This window comes from Leucopleurus acutus (genome assembly GCF_964270905.1).
Source record: "Leucopleurus acutus genome assembly, chromosome: 1".
In the NCBI taxonomy this organism is placed as follows: domain Eukaryota; kingdom Metazoa; phylum Chordata; class Mammalia; order Artiodactyla; family Delphinidae; genus Leucopleurus; species Leucopleurus acutus.
The window spans coordinates 139,942,508-139,963,286 of NC_139142.1; the positions used below are offsets into that span (position 1 = coordinate 139,942,508).

The 20,779-nt window shown below is 42.6% G+C and overlaps 1 protein-coding gene and 1 pseudogene across 3 annotated transcripts in view; one reads left to right on the plus strand and one right to left on the minus strand.

The window, feature by feature from the left end:
• The window catches only part of THSD4 (thrombospondin type 1 domain containing 4), a gene marked incomplete at its 5' end in the record, with an annotated part of 540,083 nt that overhangs the window by 404,652 nt on the left and 114,652 nt on the right, over window positions 1–20,779 (plus strand). The window lies entirely within an intron of this gene.
• On the minus strand, window positions 1,515–14,305 carry LOC309960491 (small ribosomal subunit protein uS15-like; annotated as a pseudogene). Its single transcript has 2 exons — window positions 14,198–14,305; window positions 1,515–1,951 (listed from the first exon to the last, which is right to left on the minus strand). The product of its transcript is annotated as a small ribosomal subunit protein uS15-like (transcript).

Sequence of the window (20,779 nt, forward strand, 5' to 3'; positions counted from 1 at the left end):
TATATTTATAATTGTTATATCTTCTTCTTGGATTGATCCCTTGATCATTATGTAGTGTCCTTCCTTGTCTCTTGTAACATTCTTTATTTTAAAGTCTATTTTATCTGTTATGAGTATTGCTACTCCAGCTTTCTTTTGATTTCCATTTGCATGGAATATCTTCTTCCATCCCCTCACTTTCAGTCTGTATGTGTCCCTAGGTCTGAAGTGGGTCTCTTGTAGACAGCATATATATGGGTCTTGTTTTTGTATCCATTCAGTGAGCCTGTGTCCTTTGGTTGGAGCATTTAATCCATTCATGTTTAAGGTAATTATCAATATGTATGTTCTTATTACCATTTTCTTAATTGTTTCGTGTTTGTTTTTGTAGGTCCTTTTCTTCTCTTATGTTTCCCACTTAGAGAAGTTCCTTTAGCATTTGTTGTAGAGCTGGTTTGGTGGTGCTGAATTCTCTTAGCTTTTACTCGTCTGTAAAGCTTTTGATTTCTCCATCGAATCTGAATGAGATCCTTGCTAGGTAGAGTAATCTTGGTTGTAGGTTCTTCCCTTTCATCACTTTAAGTATATCATGCCACTCCCTTCTGGCTTGTAGAGTTTCTGCTGAGAAATCAGCTGTTAACCTATGGGAGTTCCCTTGTATGTTATTTGTCATTTTTCCCTTGCTGCTTTCAGTAATTTTTCTTTGTCTTTAATTTTTGCCAATTCGATTACTCTGTGTCTCAGTCTGTTTCTCCTTGGGTTTATCCTGTATGGGACTCTCTGTGCTTCCTGGACTCTGGTGGCTATTTCCTTTCCCACGTTAGGGAAGTTTTCAACTATAATCTCTTCAAATATTTTCTCGGGTTCTTTCTCTCTCTCTTCTCCTTCTGGGACCCCTATAATGCAAATGTTGTTGCATTTAATGTTGTCCCAGAGGTCTCTTAGGCTGTCTTCATTTCTTTTCATTCTTTTTTCTTTATTCTGTTCCACAGCAGTGAATTCCACTATTCTGTCTTCCAGGTCACTTATCCGTTCTTCTGCCTTAGTTATTCAGCTATTGATTCCTTCAAGTGTGTTTTTCATTTCAGTTATCTCTATTGTTTGTTCTTTAATTCTTCTAGATCTTTGTTAAACATTTCTTGCATCTTCTCAGTCTTTGCCTCCATTCTTTTTCCAATGTCCTGGATCTTCTTCACTATCATTCTGAATTCTTTTAGTGGAAGGTTGCCTATCTCCACTTCATTTAGTTGTTTTTCTGGGGTTTTATCTTGTTCCTTCATTGGGTACGTAGCCCTCTGCCTTTTCACCTTGTCTATCTTTCTGTGAATGTGGTTTTTGTAGAAGTGGGTCCTTTAAATACCAGAAAACCAGAGCTGCTCTGGAGCTGCTGGGAGAGCACTGCAGGAGCTTGAAGACCCTGGGGTTTGCAAAGGATCTTGCTGTTACCTTGTTTTACTTGTTCATCACCCTTGGAGATGTTTGCCTTATTACAGTAAGTTTATTTCTTGGTTTATGACAGTTAGCCACTTTTAAGACTATTTCCAATTGAGGGAGAGGACTCGTTTGGTCTGGTAATATCGAGGCAACTGGTGAATACGGCTCTCAATCAGAATCAGACGGAATTTAGCATCTTTATCCTTTCTGTTTCTCTCGAGATGCTTTCGAACAGCAACAGCTTCTTAATTAAATGATAGAGATCCTCAGAAAGATCAGGAGCAAGTCCTTTGGGCTTAAACATTCTCAAGATTTTATTGCCTGTCACAAAACGTACTTGTGCCACACCATGTGAGTCTCTCAGGATCATACTGATTTGCGAGGGACTCAGGCCCTTCTTGGACAGTTTGTAGATCTGCTCCTTCACGTTGTCAGACGTCAGCTTCAGCCAGGTGGGGACGCTGTGGCAGTAGGGCAGAGCCGACTGGGACAGGCCCTTCCCGGGAGCATGCGTGCGACCAAATTTATATTTTTTAAACTTTCCCAGGACTCAATTAATATCACTTAAGAAAATTTTTGTGGGACCAGTGAAGTCTTGGGACTGCTGCATTTAATACTCAGCCGAACCCTGGAAACCCAATCTGTAGCCAAACATTTGGCTTTGGTTGAGAGGCAGAAGTCGAAAAGGGGAATTGATATGCAGGTGTGGTACAAAGCTGGTCTTAAAAATACAGATGTTATTACCTCTGGGCCCTAGGGACCTGGAACAAAATGCAGCGAGCCACCCCCAGAGGTGAAACAATGGTCATAAAATGGTTTCTCGATTCACGAGTTTTGCTGAGCTGTCTCTTTGCAACCTTTAGTGACTATTTAATAACACTAACAGCTCTTTGAGCTAAATTGCTAACATTTGGGGAGCAAGGTTATGTAAAACAAAATTGAATTATGAAAACAATTTTCCAGTTAGCTCTGGCATTTCTTTATTTCTGTTTATCTTTGTCCTCAAAGGAGCCATTTACCAGTTCCTACCTGGCAGGCACGAGCTGATGTCCACAGACCCCAAACAATCAGCACACACCTCTAAACAACAAGCGTTCTTATTTTCCATCTCTGGTCGTAGCCCAAAGTTTGGAAGTACATTCAGTCATGGAAAGCTCTAAAACCAAAGAAGTACCCAAAGTAGTCTTTTGAAGAAAATTATGATGCCTATTTAACCTCACTTAAATTTTCTTAAGACTCTCTTAGCCTAGTACTGTTGGAGGTTGTCTTACTTAGATGTAGAAACTGTGTGTATTGATACCTGAAACTTAAAAACAGAGGCACTTTCTAGTAAAACTGAAAGCACGCACACCATAAAAGCAAGCAGTTCCACTTCTAGGTATATACTTCAGGGCAACTCTTCCACATGCGCCCTCTTAACAGCAGTTAAAATGAATAAACCACATGCACATGTGTCCACGCGGATAGCTCTCAAGAACACAGAGTGAAGAAAGCAAATTACTGAAGATACATTACCATTAGGGGAATATTTGAATTAAAAACACAAAACAGGGCTTCCCCGGTGGCGCAGTGGTTGAGAGTCCGCCTGCCGATGCAGGAGACACAGGTTTGTGCCCCGGTCCGGGAGGATCCCGCATGCCGCGGAGCGGCTGGGCCCGTGAGCCATGGCCGCTGAGCCTGCGCGTCCGGAGCCTGTGCTCCGCAACGGGAGAGGCCGCGACAGTCAGAGGCCCGCGTATCGCAAAAAAAAAACAAAAAACAAAAAAAACACAAAACAGACACTACAAGAGCATGGATGTACCCCAGCTTCAGAGACTGCCTCTGGGGAGAAGATGCAAGTAGGGAGGGATACCAAAGCTTCCTCGACATTATCCGTAATGTTGTGTTTCCCTAAGAAAGAAGATATCTTAAGCAAATTGAACACAAAATTAATTTGCTGAGTCCTTGGTATTATTTTATGCCTTTCTGCATCTTTACCCATTTTTTTGATTTCTTTAATTGAATGAACAATTCTTTACATTCGCTAGTGATTTACAGTTTTTCAAAGGTTTCACACATGCATCTTTATACATTTTACAAATTAAACATAAAGCCCAAACCAGGATTGAAACAAAAAGAGTGGATGCACTAGGTAGCACCCAGGAGGGTTTCTCTCCAAACCCAGCAAAGCAAGGATAGTTGGCATCTGGTAAAACAAGCTGAGACCCCAATCTTCCTGAAGACAGAAGTACCGACAAGTTGTATTCAAATGAATTCATCCTTTCTCTTTCAGCAGCCTGCTCTTAAAACTCCATAAAAGCTTGTTGTTTAATGACTTAACTTCCTGGTCACATTCTTCTTGCCTGGCACAAATTTTTAATCCCACCCGGTGACACTATAAATCGAAATTTCCATTGCTGCTATTCATTCTGTTCCTTTGTGGCTCAAGTTCCTCTTTTCTCTGTTCATTATATTCAAATGCATACACCCAAACAGGACCTATAGGTGGATGGCACAGCTTGCTCTCTATTCCACATAGAACTTTATTTAATAAATGGAAATAAATAGCTACAGGTGGAGGGAGGTCTGATTGACAGTAACAATTCATTTTTCCAACTAATTCAGTTAACACCTGATTGGAAATCCTGACCAAGGTTTGAAGTTCTTTCAATGTTACTTAATATCACTTCTGTCCAGCCAGTATCTATTCAACATCTTCTCTGTCAAGGGTGACCAGCCTATAAGACTGGAATTACATGCAGCTCTTTAGAAAATCATTTGCAGTCCCAGAAGGCAGTTTGAAGAAAAAATACAATGCACTGTCCGTTGCATTGATGCTGTGAATAAAGGCCTTTAAGAGTCCTGAGAGGGAGGCAGGGAGGAACCAGTGCAGTGTTTGGGATCAGACAAGTGGAGCTCTGGATGGCAGCTCTGCCATGATACCCCTGGTGAGCCCTTGGAAAAGTTACTTAACATCTCTGATCTTCTATTTTCTCATCCAAAACATGAGGTTAGTAATACCTACCTTCTGGGATGGCTAAGAACTGAGTGAGGACTTCCCCTGGTGGCGTGGTGTTTAAGAATCCACCTGCCAATGCAGGTTTCGAGCCCTGGTCTGGGAGGATCCCACATGCCGTGGAGCAACAATGGCCGTGTGCCACAACTACTGAGCCTGTGTTCTAGAGCCCACGAGCCACAAATATTGAGCCCGCGTGCCACCACTACTGAAGCCTGCACGCCTAGCGTCTGTGCTCCGCAACAAGAGAAGCCACCGCAATGGGAAGCCCATGCACCACAACGAAGAGTAGCCCCCACTCACCGCAACTAGAGAAAGCCCATGTGCAGCAATGAAGACCCAATGCAGCCCCCCAAAATTAAATAAATAAATAAATAAATAAAAAAGAACTGAGTGAGATAAGTAATGTACAATGCTTCATACAGTGCCTGACATATTGTAGGTATTTGAAAGCATAGTTGTAGTTTCCTCTTCCTTATTCCTGATGCAAAACACAGGGAGAGACATGTAAATGCTGCACATTATCTATGAAGATATGATTTGCATGTAACGCATCAACATGAAAAAAATATTGGTCCAGCTTTGGTTAGATTGCCATAGCAAGGTTTTGCCTAGGGGATTGTAACCATCCATATGCCCTTTACCAAACAGAGGTCATCTTCTCGCATGATAATTTGTCATCAGGAGGGCATCAGGATTAGCTCATTGTGAAGCAACGCTTCTGATAATTGTGGTATCAAAAAACACAATTAGATTTTTGAATTCTGTGTGCAACCTTGCATAAGCTTGAAGTGAAACCTTGGGTGGATAAAGGTGATGTAAATGAATGTTGCACAAACTGTGTTTGTGATACTTTTTGTAGTACTTTAGGAAACATTACACGTTCTCAGAAGCTCTTGATATCGCTCTAATTAGGAGGGAAAATGCTGTTAATGAGAACAGTCATAAATTTTTAGCATATAATTATAAGAGCAGCCTATGGATATAATCACTTAAATAACTTTGTGGTGATTTGTGCCACCGCATTTTATTTTAAAAAATTTTATTAACGTAAATGCATTTTTCTAAAAAAAATTTGAAATGGCTGTGTATATCCCATGTCATCCCTCCAGCCTGGACTCACTGCCCTAGTGACCACTTTTACTGGGGTGAGGGTTGAAAAGGTTAACAACCAGCAGGTCAGTTTCAGGTTGGGAGTCCAACCTATTTTCCATTCTCCCCATCAGCTACCCCCTATTATGTCATCTTGAGCAAATAACTTCCTAGCTCTGAATCTCTTGGTCTTTAAAAATGGGAATGTAGGATGTTAGATGAAATGATTTCTGGATTCCTCTGCTTCAGAATTCTGCATGTTCATGACTTCTTGTTTTTTTGCATGTATGATTGCACACCAAAATGACCATGTGTTTTCAACTGTAAAATGCACATTTTTTTTCACATTTTAACATCCAAAAAATTACAACTGATGGTAATTTAGATTGCTGTGAAATACAGTGTTAAATACAGGAGAAGTACTGATAATAAGTACTATTTTATCAGAAGTTTCTACAGGAAGATGGAAAATTACTGTCAAAATACTGACTAAAAATGAAAATGAGAATGTACAATTCTTGTTACTTAATGGAGATTTTTAACATAAAAACCACCCAGAAGCTGTAAGGACAATTGTCCCAGGGGAGGGATTGGTTTGGGTGTCCCTGAAGGTCCCTTTCGGCCCAGAGATGCTCTGACACACTAACTTTGTTTCACTTACTTGGTTATTTTGTGCACTCATTAAGTATAGAGCATTTTGGAAAAAATAGAAGATGGTTTATGGGAATGACATAGTAATATTGTACCTGTTAAATAATTACACGTAAATTTCCATTGAAGTGTTAAATTACTGATATTCTGATCAGCTGATTGTTCCTATAGCTGTCACACATTGATTATCTTCAAGTAAATATGTTTGGACACTGAAACTGCAGTGAAAATAATTTCATATTTGTTGATGGCTTCAAAGGTTCTTTGGATTCTTGTAGAAACTTGAGTTAATTGCTATGAGCACAGTGCTGTATAACAGAAAATATTTTTTACTTGTGCTCTAGATAAATGGAACTTCCATGTTAACTCTTACCCTAGTAATAGAGGAAATATTACTTTATTATAACTGCTAATGATTTGGGTTGCTGTTGAGCTTATATGCATAAAGGGAAGTGATTATTACTTATGGACGACTTGTTTCTTGATTTCTCAAGCCTTCGTAATAATTACAATGCATGTTGTTATGGTCAGTCTCACTGTGGCTCTTAGCATGAATTCATGAGAATTGAAGCAGTTTTGAACCTGACTGTAGCAGGAACAAAGCCCAGAGCTGTGGTGCGGTTGATCTTGGAGGAGCTCCTTAGAAAGTGGTTCCAACGCCAAAATCTGGGATCAGTTATCCAAAGAGCCGTATTTGAGGGCTGGGTTTGATTTCTGGGTTTCCCTAATTGACAGTAGAAATCTCAATTTATCACATGTGCCATGAATTTGTTAGTCTGAAGGAATTAATCAAAATCCTGTTTCTGTAAACATTTTTATTGATTCATCATTTCTGAAATCATGCAGTTTATGAGTTGGTCCTATTTTGGGTAATAGCAATTACTTATGAAAGCTGCTAGATAGTTTCTGTCAAGTTTAATTAAACCTTTTCTGCTGGGAGACAGACTTTTTCAAGAGTTTGTGAACTGCCGACTGTTGATACCATGTCCCAAATATTACTAATAAAATGGAATCTCTACCAGTAAAAATAAGTTGGAGGCATCAAACCTCCAAATCTGGAAGCCACTTGACTTCTTTTAGACAAATTCCACATGTCTCATTACCTCATCGCGGCTCAGCATTTGGTCTTGTGTTTTGTTTGTGGGTGGGAGTCACTTTTTTTTAAACCTTTTTTTCTTTTTTGAGATGTCCACTCTATTTTTTAGTACTATCCTTTTGTAAATTTTAATGACGTGAAAGCACCTAAGGACTGATGGAGATGCTCAGAATAGCAACCTTGGTAGTCTGTCCTGATGACAAGCTTATCAAGGGAGATTTTTTGACTCATTTATGAAATCGGAGGAAAATGTAGAACTTGAAGGCTGCCTTTGACTATACAGTATTAGAAATGTGGGAGGATGTTAGGACAGAGGTAGCTATTGACTTAGAGAGGAAGTTTAATTGATGGGGTCCACTTTGATCTGGGCAGGTTTGGATTGATTAAAAAAAAAGGGAAAGTAATTCAGACTGAGCAATGGTTCAAAGACAATGAAGAAGAGTTTTCTCCACTGGAAAAATGGTTGGATGACCGCAGAAGAGCCAGTTTTTAAAGATCTTGGTAATCAGGAGTCCCTGAAGAATTTTGGGTGGAGAAGTGATATAATGAAAGCAACGTTAAAAGAAAATAATTCAGGGCTTCCCTGGTGGCGCAGTGGTTGAGAGTCCGCCTGCCGATGCAGGAGACACGGGTTCGTGCCCCGGTCCGGGAGGATCCCGCATGCCGTGGAGCGGCTGGGCCCGTGAGCCGTGGCCGCTGAGCCTGCGCATCCGGAGCCTGTGCTCCGCAGCGGGAGAGGCCACAGCAGTGGGAGGCCTGCATACAGCAAAAATAATAATAATAATAATAATTCAGTGGCATTGGATAAAATTGGAGGGAAGGAGTAAGGTGAAGGAAAACTAAGAGGCAGGAAGACCAGTTTCTATTATAACAATCAAGGAGTAAAGTGATGATTAAAGTAATAATAACTAAGGTCACCAGAGTGGTGCCAGTGTTATGCCATTCATAACAACAAAGCTACCATTAATTGAATGCTTATTATGTGCCAGGCATAGTACTAAGTGCTTTACATAGAGTATATCATTTAATCATCATCACAACAACGTTATGAGATAAGTACTATTATTAATCCCATTTTGCAGATGAAGAAACTGAGACTTAGAAAAATTAAATGATTTCCCCTAATTGGTAGCGTGATCCCCTAATTGGTAGAGTGAAGATCTCAGCCTAAGTTATCTGACAGCTGAACCCATGTTATAAAAGAGAAACGTTAGAAGTATTTGAAAGGTAGAAATGAAAAATAGCCAATATATATTTTGCTTAGCACTGTACTTGATATTATAGCATCTTAAAGTAGTTAAGACCAAATATTTTATCATAAGAGTTTAAAATCTAACCAGAAAATCAAGTTGTAACATGAACCAAACAGATGTCATAGGTTGGATTCCCCAGGAAATAGACTTTGAGATTTGTGTGCAGAAGGTTTATCAGGGAGAGTGCTTGGGGAAAATATCCCATGAAAGGTGAGGGATGCAGGAACGGGCAGATGCAACAGAGACCTCAACTGATCTTATAGGGAGTTCTGGAGCTGTAATGGCCCTTCAGAGTTGCCCCGATAAAGGCAAGGAGGCCAGGCCTTTGTACCCCTCCATCAAACAATCAGTGGTTGCTGGCTGCCCGCAGGAAGGGAGGGTAACCTTTGAACGAAGCAGCTTCCTTCTCCTGAAGACAGGTCCTGGGAAGGGACTCAGCTATGTCCTCAATCCTGAAGGCAATCTGGACAACATACTACAGCATCCACTGCAACAAAATATAAGAACATACTTGTATTTTTAAAACTATCTACTCTTTAATATAAACCCCTTAAGTCACATTTGGGGGGAATACTTTCCTTTCAAAGTACTATTTTGGTGGGGAGGAGACACCCAATAAATCTATCAGTGCATTTCTTTGCTATAGAGTGGTGGCTTTAGTTCTTGAGGAAAATAATCAATATGGAAGGCATTTGGTGTGTGGCTTAATTGAAACACTGTGTTTTGGACCCATTTGGTGTTAATCCAACACTGTTTTCACACCTGCCCTCTTTTTATGATGCCTTTTTCAAGTGGAAGTCTAGTATGGCTTTCTTGCTTCAGACTAAAGAAAGGACATAGACTGTCATCACTGGCCGGGAATCCAAATCATATGGTGTCGTGAAGTCATCCTTCACGTCCATCAAAAAGACCCTGACAGGCTTGCCTGCAGAGAAGAGCTGTGTAAATAATGTCTTGGGCCAGAGTCACCCAGGGGACACTCCATTATACCACAGCTGATCTTGACAAATATTAGGCACAAACACACAAAATACATACATGCCTGGACTTCACCTCCCAGAGAATCTGATTCCTGGTGGCTGGAGTGGGATCCAGGAATGCTTATTTTGTAACAGCCTCTAAGATTCACCAGAGTTCAAGAACCCCTTTCCAGTGAGCCAGTGGAGGCCTTTGATAAATCAGTCTATTCTATGGGAGTCTTTGAGGATGATGTCACCAATTGGATATGTTGGGGCTCTCCAAAAGGCTGAATCTCAGAAAGAAAGATCTTCTTAGAGGAAGTGGGGAGTACCATCTAGAAGAAAGAAAGAAGTTGAAAAACTCTGCACTCAAAAGAGCAAGAGAACACAGGACAGAATTGGGAACTAGAAAGTAGAGATAGGGATGATGAAAAATCTCTAAGATTCATAGATCTTTTTGAAGTTCCTCTTGTTTATTTTTATTATCTTGTCCATTGCTCTTAAATGAAGATGATCCTTGTGTTGTTTTTTTTAAACATCTTTATTGGGGTGTAATTGCTTTACAATGGTGTGTTAGTTTCTGCTTTATAACAAAGTGAATCAGTTATACATATACATATGTTCCCATATCTCTTCCCTCTTGCATCTCCCTCCCTCCCACCCTCCCTATCCCACCCCTCCAGGCAGTCACAAAGCACCGAGCTGATGATCCTTGTGTTTATCTTGAGGGATAGCAAGTAAGCGGGAGCATATAAGCAGGGATCTGTCTTATTTATTCATGCAATAAACCTTAGTTGAGCAGTTACTATATTCCAAGCACTGTGCAAATGTCAGCAGTGCACACACAGGAAGATTCAACCTCTGCCTTCAGGAGCTCACAGCCTGAGGGAGCGGGCTGAGACTGACAGATAATAGAGCACAAACACAGAGAGGCACAGGAACTGGGAGAGCACAGACAGCTGGTCCCTAAGCCCTCCTCTGAGAGTCAGGGAGAGCTCCCTGGAGGAGGTCTAGAGGACTCTCCAGGATTGGAAATGCATAAGTCAAATGTGGTTTTTCCATCCATAATTGTGTCACATATTTCCACCTACTTAGATCTTCTTTTTTATCCTTTAAGAGGATTTTTTATACGTTTTCCATAAAGATCTTTTATTTGTCTTTGAACTTAATTCTTAAATAATTAATCATCTTTGATGCTATTGTGAAGAGTATGTTATTTTACATTCTTTTTTTGGTGGTTCATTGTTGGTTATAGAGAAGTACAATTGACCTTGATGTAGTATCTTGTATCGTGCAACCTCACAGTACCCTGTGACTAATTCTAAGAGTGTTTGGATTTTCTTGGGTTTTCTGTGTAGATAAACATACCATCTGCAGACAAAGGCAGTCTTGTCTCATCTTTTCCAGTCTTTATATTTCTTATTTCCTTTCTCTGTGTTACTGCACTGGCCAGGACATCCATAAAGAAAGAGCAGCAGTAATTTGGGCATCTCTGTCTTCTCCCAGACGCTAAAAGGAATATGTCTTACTTTTCTCCTTTGAGAGTGATGTTTTCTGTGGGTAGGTTTTGGTAGATTACCATTTTCAGGTTTAGGAAGCACCCTTCTACTTCTAAGTTTTTCTAGGAATGCTTTATCTTAAATACGAATTGGACTTTAACAAATGCTTTATTTAAATAGCGTCTTTTGAGATGCCCATATGATTTTTATTCTTTGGTACCAATGATGGAATGAATTACATTGGTATATTTATCAGATTGTACCATCCTTACGTTCTGAGATAAAATCACTTGAATATAATTATTACCATTTTAATACACTACTGGATTACATTAGCTAACATTTAATTCAAGATTGTGGCATGTTAAAGTAGGGAACATTGGCTTATTGTTTTCTTTTTTTTCACTCTTCTTATCCAGCTTTGGAATCAAAGCTATTCTAATGTCATTAAATAAAATGGGAAGCTTTCCTTCTTTTTCTGTACTCAGGAACAACTTGTAAAGTGGGGATTATCTGTTCCTGGAACATTTGATAGAACTTACAAAACCATCTAGGCCCAGTGTTCTGGGGGAGGAAGGTGAAGCATAAGAAGGTTCTTTATTACTATATCAATGACCATGAGGGCTGGCAGATGTGAAGGAGCCACCGTGGGTCCCAGAACCAGCCATCGCCAGTCACAGCGGGCTGGCTACCCTGGGAACCAGAGGAACCAAACTCCTGTGAGCTGGGGCTGCAATCGACATATCTCGAATGAGGAACGTGTACAGAAAGGCTGCTTGAGCAGCTGCCTACAGGATGGATTTTATTGGGGATGGGGACAGGGGACATAAGTAAACAAAGAGAAACTTCCAGGGAGGCTGATGCAACAGTCTAGGTGTGGGATGTGGGGTGGCGTGGGGCCCGGATGAGGAAAAGGCAAGTCTATGAATATCGCAAAGGAATAACTGGGAAGCCCTGAGCATCTTCTTATGGATCCTATCCTCTAGAGCTGAGCTTCTCAAACTGTCCTCACACACAAGTAAGAAATGATGGTACAACGAGGGAGGTGATAAGAGTTAAGAAGAAGTGAAAACATGGACATGTGATGGGGAGTGCTGGGGACACGCGATGGGGAGGATGCCTTCACTTAGATCAGGGAGGGTGACAATAGCGTGGCCTGAACGACAGGCGTCATCCCTTGAGGACTACGGAGGGAGCACAGAGGCAGAGGGACATCCGGGGAAGGCCCTCAGGTCCCTCGCACCCTCTGTCTTGATGCAGGACCTGGAACACTTCCAGCTCGTTCAGCAGTGCTTGATGTGATGTGTTCGGGTCTCCTCCCCTGTCTGGCCACTCTCCCTGGACGAGGCCCCGTTTGTCACAGTTCCCGCTGAGACAGGGCCCGGAGATCTGAAGCCAGGTGTCCAGCTGCAGGCTGGCTGGGCAGAGAGAGCTGGTTTAGGACACTTCTATTCACGTAGGTGGAGCTTCCATTAGTTTTCTGGCAGTTCCACAACATTGTTTATTCATATCGAGCCAACCTGGTGACAGACTGGACATACAGGCTGACAGAGCGAGAAAAGTCAGGGTATTTCAAGGGTTTGGGGCAGGAAAACAGTAAGTTAGACACGTAACCAGTTTAGGCTCACTCCACCGGATTATAAAAGTGACTTGTTTATCTTTCCATCTCAAGTGCCTAGAACAGTCTCCAGGTCTCTGTGGGCATACCGTGGGATTAGTTCACAACCACGGAAATAAAGTAAATATCACCATAAAGCGAGTCACACTAATGTTTTGGTTTCCCAGCACATATAAAAGTTACATTTACACTGTACTGTAGTCTATTAAGTGTGCAATGGCATTATGTTTTTTAAAAAAATACGTGATTGCTAAAAAATGCAAATCATCACCTGACAACACGGGGTTGCCACAACCTTCAGTTTGTAAAATAAATAAATAAACAAGCGAACAAGCAATATCTGCGAAGCAAAATAAGGCAAAGTGCAATAAAACGAGGTCTGCCTGTATTGAGAGTATAGATGATCCTGATGTCCTTGATTATAAATGAATTTGATGACTATACTTCTCAGATGAGAAAACTGAGAAAAAGAGATGTCCCCTGATGTCCATGCACATTTGGGATGTCTCTACTTTGACTCACAGCCACTGCTTGTCCTACTGAGGCATCAGACAGGCTTCCCTGGGAAACAAGAATGGGGCTGGCAGTGAGGGAAATAGAGTTAGTCATCCAGTGGTTCAACTAATATTTATGGGGTGCCCACAGAGACCTGGAGACTGTTCTAGGCACTTGAGATGGAAAGATAAACAAGTCACTTTTATAATCCGGTGGAGTGAGCCTAAACTGGTTACGTGTCTAACTTACTGTTTTCCTGCCCCAAACCCTTGAAATACCCTGACTTTTCTCGCTCTGTCAGCCTGTATGTCCAGTCTGTCACCAGGTTGGCTCGATATGAATAAACAATGTTGTGGAACTGCCAGAAAACTAATGGAAGCTCCACCTACGTGAATAGAAGTGTCCTAAACCAGCTCTCTCTGCCCAGCCAGCCTGCAGCTGGACACCTGGCTTCAGATCTCCGGGCCCTGTCTCAGCGGGAACTGTGACAAACGGGGCCTCGTCCAGGGAGAGTGGCCAGACAGGGGAGGAGACCCGAACACGTCACATCAAGCACTGCTGAACGAGCTGGAAGTGTTACAGGTCCTGCTTCAAGACAGAGGGTGCGAGGGACCTGAGGGCCTTCCCCGGATGTCCCTCTGCCTCTGTGCTCCCTCCGTAGTCCTCAAGGGATGACGCCTGTCGTTCAGGCCACGCTATTGTCACCCTCCCTGATCTAAGTGAAGGCATCCTCCCCATCGCGTGTCCCCAGCACTCCCCATCACATGTCCATGTTTTCACTTCTTCTTAACTCTTATCACCTCCCTCGTTGTACCATCATTTCTTACTTGTGTGTGAGGACAGTTTGAGAAGCTCAGCTCTAGAGGATAGGATCCATAAGAAGATGCTCAGGGCTTCCCAGTTATTCCTTTGCGATATTCATAGACTTGCCTTTTCCTCATCCGGGCCCCACGCCACCCCACATCCCACACCTAGACTGTTGCATCAGCCTCCCTGGAAGTTTCTCTTTGTTTACTTATGTCCCCTGTCCCCATCCCCAATAAAATCCATCCTGTAGGCAGCTGCTCAAGCAGCCTTTCTGTACACGTTCCTCATTCGAGATATGTCGATTGCAGCCCCAGCTCACAGGAGTTTGGTTCCTCTGGTTCCCAGGGTTGCCAGCCCGCTGTGACTGGCGATGGCTGGCTCTGGGACCCACGGTGGCTCCTTCACATCCGCCAGCCCTCATGGTCATGCCCGCTCTGTGCTCCGAGAGGGGCCCTCATCCCTCTTAACCGGCTTTCCTTCTTCTGCCTCAAGTTGAAATCGCTCAGTAAAAAGGGAAACAGTTTCCAAGCATGAAGCTTATGTCCATGTAAGCTGGCTCTCCAGCACTTTCGTTTTTTTCTTAAAAGTTGTTCCTGTCTAACCACGTTCTAAAATTCCCCCAATAAAAAAGAAAACAAACAGACAAAAAAAAAAAACCCTCCTTTAATCAATGCTTGCTTAAGTAGTGCTTCAGACAAGCACTTCTTAGGCGAATGGATGCAAGGATTTTGCAGGGAGGGGCGGGGAGATGTGAAATTGGCACAGAGCTCTGTTCTGTCTCCTTTGATCTTTAATTCGAGCCATTCCAGGCCGAGCTCAGTACACTCTGAAAACACACTTCGTGATTAAAAAATGGGCGGTACACCAGCCGAAACATTTGTTTATATTTTACCTCCAATTTCAGCGTTCTTGTTTCTTGTCATGCTTTCCTTGAGAATTTTCTTCATGTAATTAAAGAGGTGTGAGCGCTCTGAGCATGACTGTGAATAGGACACAAAGTGCAGCTTCCTCCCCTGAAGACAGAGCAGGGTTTCTCCCCACCTTCTCAGGCACAACGTCCATAAGGATATGGCAAAAGCAACCTTCGCTGTAACGTTTCCAGAACGGTAATAACAGGCAAGCTGTCCAGGAAAGAAGGAGCCTCACAAAGACAGAGGCCTTCCAAAGAGGGCCTCTCACAGCCCCGGGGAGCCCCTCACAGGTGCGGGGGTGTTTGAATGCACCAGTGTGTGTCTCTAGTTCCGTTAGAGAGGGGTTTCTCAACAGTGGCACTATTCACATTTTGGACCAATAATTATGGCTGTGGGGCTGTCCTGTGCATTGTAGGATGTCTAACAGCATCCCTGGCCTCCACCGACTGTACCATCAAAAATGTCTCCAGACATTTCTAAATGTTCCCTGAGGAAAGAAAAAACCGCCCCACAACCCCCATTTGAGAACTGCTGCTTTGGATGGACTTGGAAAGGAATCCTTCTAAGAGGCAGCGTTTATGGGACCCAGAGTAGTGAGTCACCTGAGACACTTCAACAAATGACCATGGCCAGGCCCGTGCCAGACCAAGTCAGAGTCTTGGGGGAAAGACCCAGGCATCAATGGCTTTAAAAGGCCCCCAGGTGATTCTAGTATACACTCAGTGTTGAGAAAGAGAGAACTTTGAAAAGAGGGACCATTTCATGACCTCCATCAGAGGACTAAGAAGAAGACATGGACCTTAGAACATCGCCATTTCATTAATAATTGCAGTCAGAAAGGAAAGACCAAGAAGGACAAATGACCAGCTTAAGCTCTTGTGTTTGCTCTTTTTTCTTCCTTAGTAGTTAGAAGAACCTTGAAATGAAGAAGCCCTGTGCTGGGAAGGGTCAGGGAGACCCAGTTACACCTCACAGCCAGGCTGTGAGAGAGGAGGAATCCTACAGGGGTAGAACGTGTCTTGGAGATACTAAAAAGAAAAGTCAGCTGAGCCTCTGAGGCCTCAGGGAAAAGGGAAAGAGGGAGAGACAGACCAGGAGGGGAAGCAGCCCTGAGGCTTAGAAGTCATTCCTTCCTGGCCACTTGGTTCCAATTAACCGAGGGTTAGGAAATGGCTTCAGCAGTGTTGGCTTAGGGGTCTTGTGATGTTCCTCCATTTTCCTCTGTGGTAACATAAGTCCTATATTAAAGGGATAAGAAAAACAGTGGGATGCTTTCGTGTCAGACTTCCGGGTTTCAGTTCAGGATGCTACCATCCCATCTCATATCCTAAGCTAGAAATCCTCCTGTCGTTTTGCACGCAGATTTCTACTACGGCAGAGAGATTAAGAGCATGGAGTCACTAGAGTTGTGTTCAGTTCTTGAGTCCATGTCTTACTAGTGGAGAGATCTTAAGAGAAGTAGGCTGCTTGACCTACCTGGGCCTCAGTCTTCCATCTGTAAAATGGGGATAATCATCATGCCTATCTCACAAAGCTGGTAGGAGAATTGAATGAGATAATCCATGAAAAGCATTAAGTACAGTGCTCGCTAAATATTAGCTACTCTCATTATTTATTCTTTGGCCACAACATCCAGTGGGTCAAGAAGTTCTGTTACCTGTTCCATGGAAATGTCTTTTGAAAATATGGCCCCCAGCTTCCCATCTTTGTTGGTATTACCTGAGTTCTGTGTCACCAGTCACACCCCCTGTAAGTCTACCTTGCTGTGTCATGAAGCTGACATCTCTCCAGGTGTTACTAGGGTCATGTGACTCCTGATTAAAATTTCCAGAGGTTCTCTGGACCAACAGCATGAAATCCAGAAGCCATATGGACAGAATCTACTTCTTTGGACCCCCTGTGGTCTCCCAGTGTGTCAGAATTGTTAGTTTTGGTTCCCACCACCAAAGAGCCTGGACTGGCTTACTTTGCTTGGGTTTTAAAGGTCTGTATGTTTTCAAGTCACTCTTAAGTATGGGTCGAATGAACTCCCCATCCACAGTTTATATGTCTTGGACTGAAGTGTTGCACACTTTTTTCCTGTTATGTTTTAAATATAAAGTTTTGTTTTCCCAGCGAGTGCTGTCAGTGATTTGGAAATTTTGCCTGGTCCTGGTTAATTTCTTTTCTGCATCTCATGTAGGGTCTTGTTTACTTACATTAATAAAAAGACTGTACAAACAGCTTACATGTGAAATTTTCTCCTGGGGGCACAGAGGCCAAGGATAGGGGCTAATTCATGAGTGAGTGAGGAGAAGTTGAACTCTAGGTCCTTTCAGCTCTTGTCTGACCTATTGCTGCAGCAAATCTCCTAATTACTATGACAGACCTTGTCTAAGGCAGTTATTTTATTACAGCTCTCCCCAGTTTGGCACCTTAGCTAACAATTTGTCCTTTTTGGGGGGGGGGGTCAAGATGAGACAGGAAAGAAAAGAGTTCCTAAAGGAAAAAAGCAACTAAAAGACAAACTGCTCCAAAATCAAACTCTTTGGAATGCCTAGGCATTGGTTGACGCTCAACAGGAAAATTGCTTCCAGGAATATTTCGTCACATTGCCCCCAAATTTAGATTCTTCAGATTCTTATTCTAAGTCAGCCCCCATCTATTGGGTGTACAAATAAGCATCCCCACTTGTGAGAATGACTCCACTGCGTGAAGACAGGGGTAACTGGGGAAAGATGGTGACTTGAAATCAAGAGCAGTATTTCTCTTGAAGGGATAAAGTTTGATTCCTTGAACATGCACCTTCCCTGGGTGTTGGTATAGATTATTAATATGTCCTCCTATTAGTTCTTTTTCCTGCTGGGTTATAATTATCAATGATGTTATAATTATCAATGATCAATGATTGTGAACTTCTTTGTCTATTTCCCTCCACTAGACTGGGAAGCAAACGACCAGAAAGGAAAGTCAGCGTAGCATAAGGGGTAAGGGCATGAGATCTGTCAATGGAAAGCCTATTCTAGTCCTAATTCTGCTGCTTACTGGCTTCCTTGGGGAGCTTGGGAAAGTTATCTGATTGCCCTCCCACTCAAAATTCAGTTTTGTCATCTGTCAAATGAAATAATAATAGTAGCCACTTCACTGGGTTATTCTGAGGGATATCTGGGATCATATAAGTAGAGCACCTGGCAGAGTGCTTGGTATACCCAGCCCATGTCAGTTGCTGCAGTGACAAGGAGGAGGGTTTTTATAAGTTCCTTGAGAACACGGAGTGTTCTGTGTGCATCGCCAGCTTCTAGATCTGTATCCGGAAAAGAAAGTGTCTGAAATGAATGAATGAATGTCATACTCACATGTTCAGGTCTCTGCTGTCTTCAGTATAAGTATTTAGGGAGGTGTGAGCACATCCACAACCCAATGACACACCTGGTACTTTGGCCATAGCTGGACAAGTGACATTTTTAAATCCTTATGTGATTTGGGAGAAGGAGTCTCCCCCAGGGTAATCAGTCACATGGCAGATGTGGACAGAGAAGAATTGTAGCTTGGGAACTAACTCATTGAGGAGATGGGAGGAGCAAGTTAGAGACAGGTTGATCAGAAATGAGAGGAAAAAACTGGCCTCAGAGGTGAAGGGAAGAGTTTCTTTTTTCTTTTTTTTTTTTTTCTTTTTTTTTTTGCGGTACGCAGGCCTCTCCCGTTGCGGAGCACAGGCTCCGGACGCGCAGGCTCAGCAGCCAATGGCTCACGGGCCCAACCGCTCCGCGGCATGTGGGATCCTCCCGGACCGGGGCACGAACCCGTATCCCCTGCATCGGCAGGCGGCCTCTCAACCACTGCGCCACCAGGGAAGCCCGGGAAGAGTTTCTTGAAGGCAGCGATGCTCCTCTGTGCCCAGGGTGGCAGCAAGGTCAAAGGGAAGCCCAGTCCACGTAAACTGTACTAACACTCATTTAGGCACCCAGTTTTGTTACAGTTGCATGACCCCACAATTTCATTGTTCTCTTCTGATTAGCAGTGAAGAGCCTTTCCACACTGCCACAAATGGAAGCTATTCTAATGGCTCTCAGCTGGGCTGTGGTTTTGCTTGCCATTGTTTGCACACAAAAGCCTGATCCCATTAAGATGGTCAGATATTTCCTGCCATAGCATGGCCTCCTGCTCACAAACATTTGATGCTATTTAAAGCCTCTTCTCTGCAAATATGCTTTGGTCACATTTGTGTAGTGCCCATTAATTAAGGCCAGATTTGAAGCTCTCACAGCTGTCACTTCTATTAACTGGCTTCAGGGAATGTAGGACTTCATTTTTCCAGGAGATAATTTGGACATCAGAGAAAAGCCAAGAGATCCTCGAATCCCTGTAGCACTTACCTTAACTTCCAGGCTTCTAGTGAAAAAGGCTCTTAGACAAAAAGGGACACAAAGACCCTTTCACAGAAACCATCAACACTCCTCGCCAAGTGGGAGATTTATTGGGTGGGAACACACACACACACACACACACACACACACACACACACAGGCTTTATTTGAGGCACCCTGGAAAATGAAAAGCTATCTGGGAAAAGTAATCATGTGAGAAGATGGTCTTGAAGATAGCAGTTGGGTTTTCTGTGAGAGTAAAAATGGACCAATTGACAACTGTGAGTCTGCTGGAAGGCTGAAAGAATGGTCTATTTTCTCCTATATCTATCTTTCTCTAAAGGAAACACATCGTGGATTGGTTGGAACACATGATCTTCTGGTTACCAAATGCTTTAATTAATAGGGAGTCAAAAACATATTGTACAAAGATTGCCAATTATCAAAGAAAGAAAATACTGTTCTTTCCCAGCAGCATGATTTGGAACAGGAACATGGTGGCAGAGGTGATACTAAAAAAAAGAAAATCACAATCATAATAAAAAGGGAGTTTATGTTTATTAGGTCCTTAGTCTGTGGCACCTTCAATGTATACATCTTCATGAATTATCTCATTTGACTCTTAAAAACCTATGAGGTAGGCACTATGATGCGTCCATTTCATAGATGAGGAAATTACAGTTTCGCAAGCTTAAGAAACTTACCAAGGTCATCCAGCTGGGAAATGGCAGAGTCAGAACTCAGATCTCAGTGAGGTCTGTCTGTCTGTCCTGAAGCTCTTGCTCTTCGCCTTCTGTTATCCTGGTTCAATGGAAAGTACGTGGGCTTTGGAGGCAGACCAGAGTTTTGTCCAGGTCTGTCATGTGATCATCAACAAATTGATTAACTTTTCTGAAACTGTCCTTCAACTCAAGTAAAATGGGAAAAAAATAACAGCTGCCTCATAGTTAGTATAAAAATTAATGAAATAAGGATAAATGAAGTACAGAGATAGTCAACAGATGTCAGTACCTCCTCCTTTTCCTCCATTTTATTTCATTCCAGTTATTTCTTATTTCCATCCCTGGACTGAAGCTCCCACCATCTTCTGCTACATTGTCCCTGCATTCTTGGCTTCTTGGCTCTCTATCATGGGTGGGGACCAGCACAAAGAAATCTTTCTTTGCTTAGCTCTTCCTAGCAATCCTGCAGCTGTGCCTTCAACTCCCCTGACCCCCACCGGTCCCCCAGGAATCACAGGCTCCCACCTCTCTCCTCAATTCCCATGACATCCCGGAACCACAGGAGGACCTGTGAGGTGAGAGACCTGCAAGTTTGATTACTGGCCCAGCATTCCCTTCTATTCAGGAATTTCTCACATTTAAGCAGGTTCCTAAGAGCTTTGAATGACATCTGTTTTCACCCTCAAAACTGCTTTCTAGATTCAGATTTTATTTCTTCGAGAAACTTGGGCGTTCCTGCCTTAGTATGGTTTCTGAATTTCCTGGATGAGTAAAAAAAGAGAAAAGACAATAATTAGCAGAATGCTTTTCAAATATAATCCATGGACTTTAGCTGGAAAACACAGACACCTAAAGAACTCGTTAAGATTGTGGTCTTTTGCATTAGGAATTCAGGTGAGAATGAGTAGATGAATTTACTGAT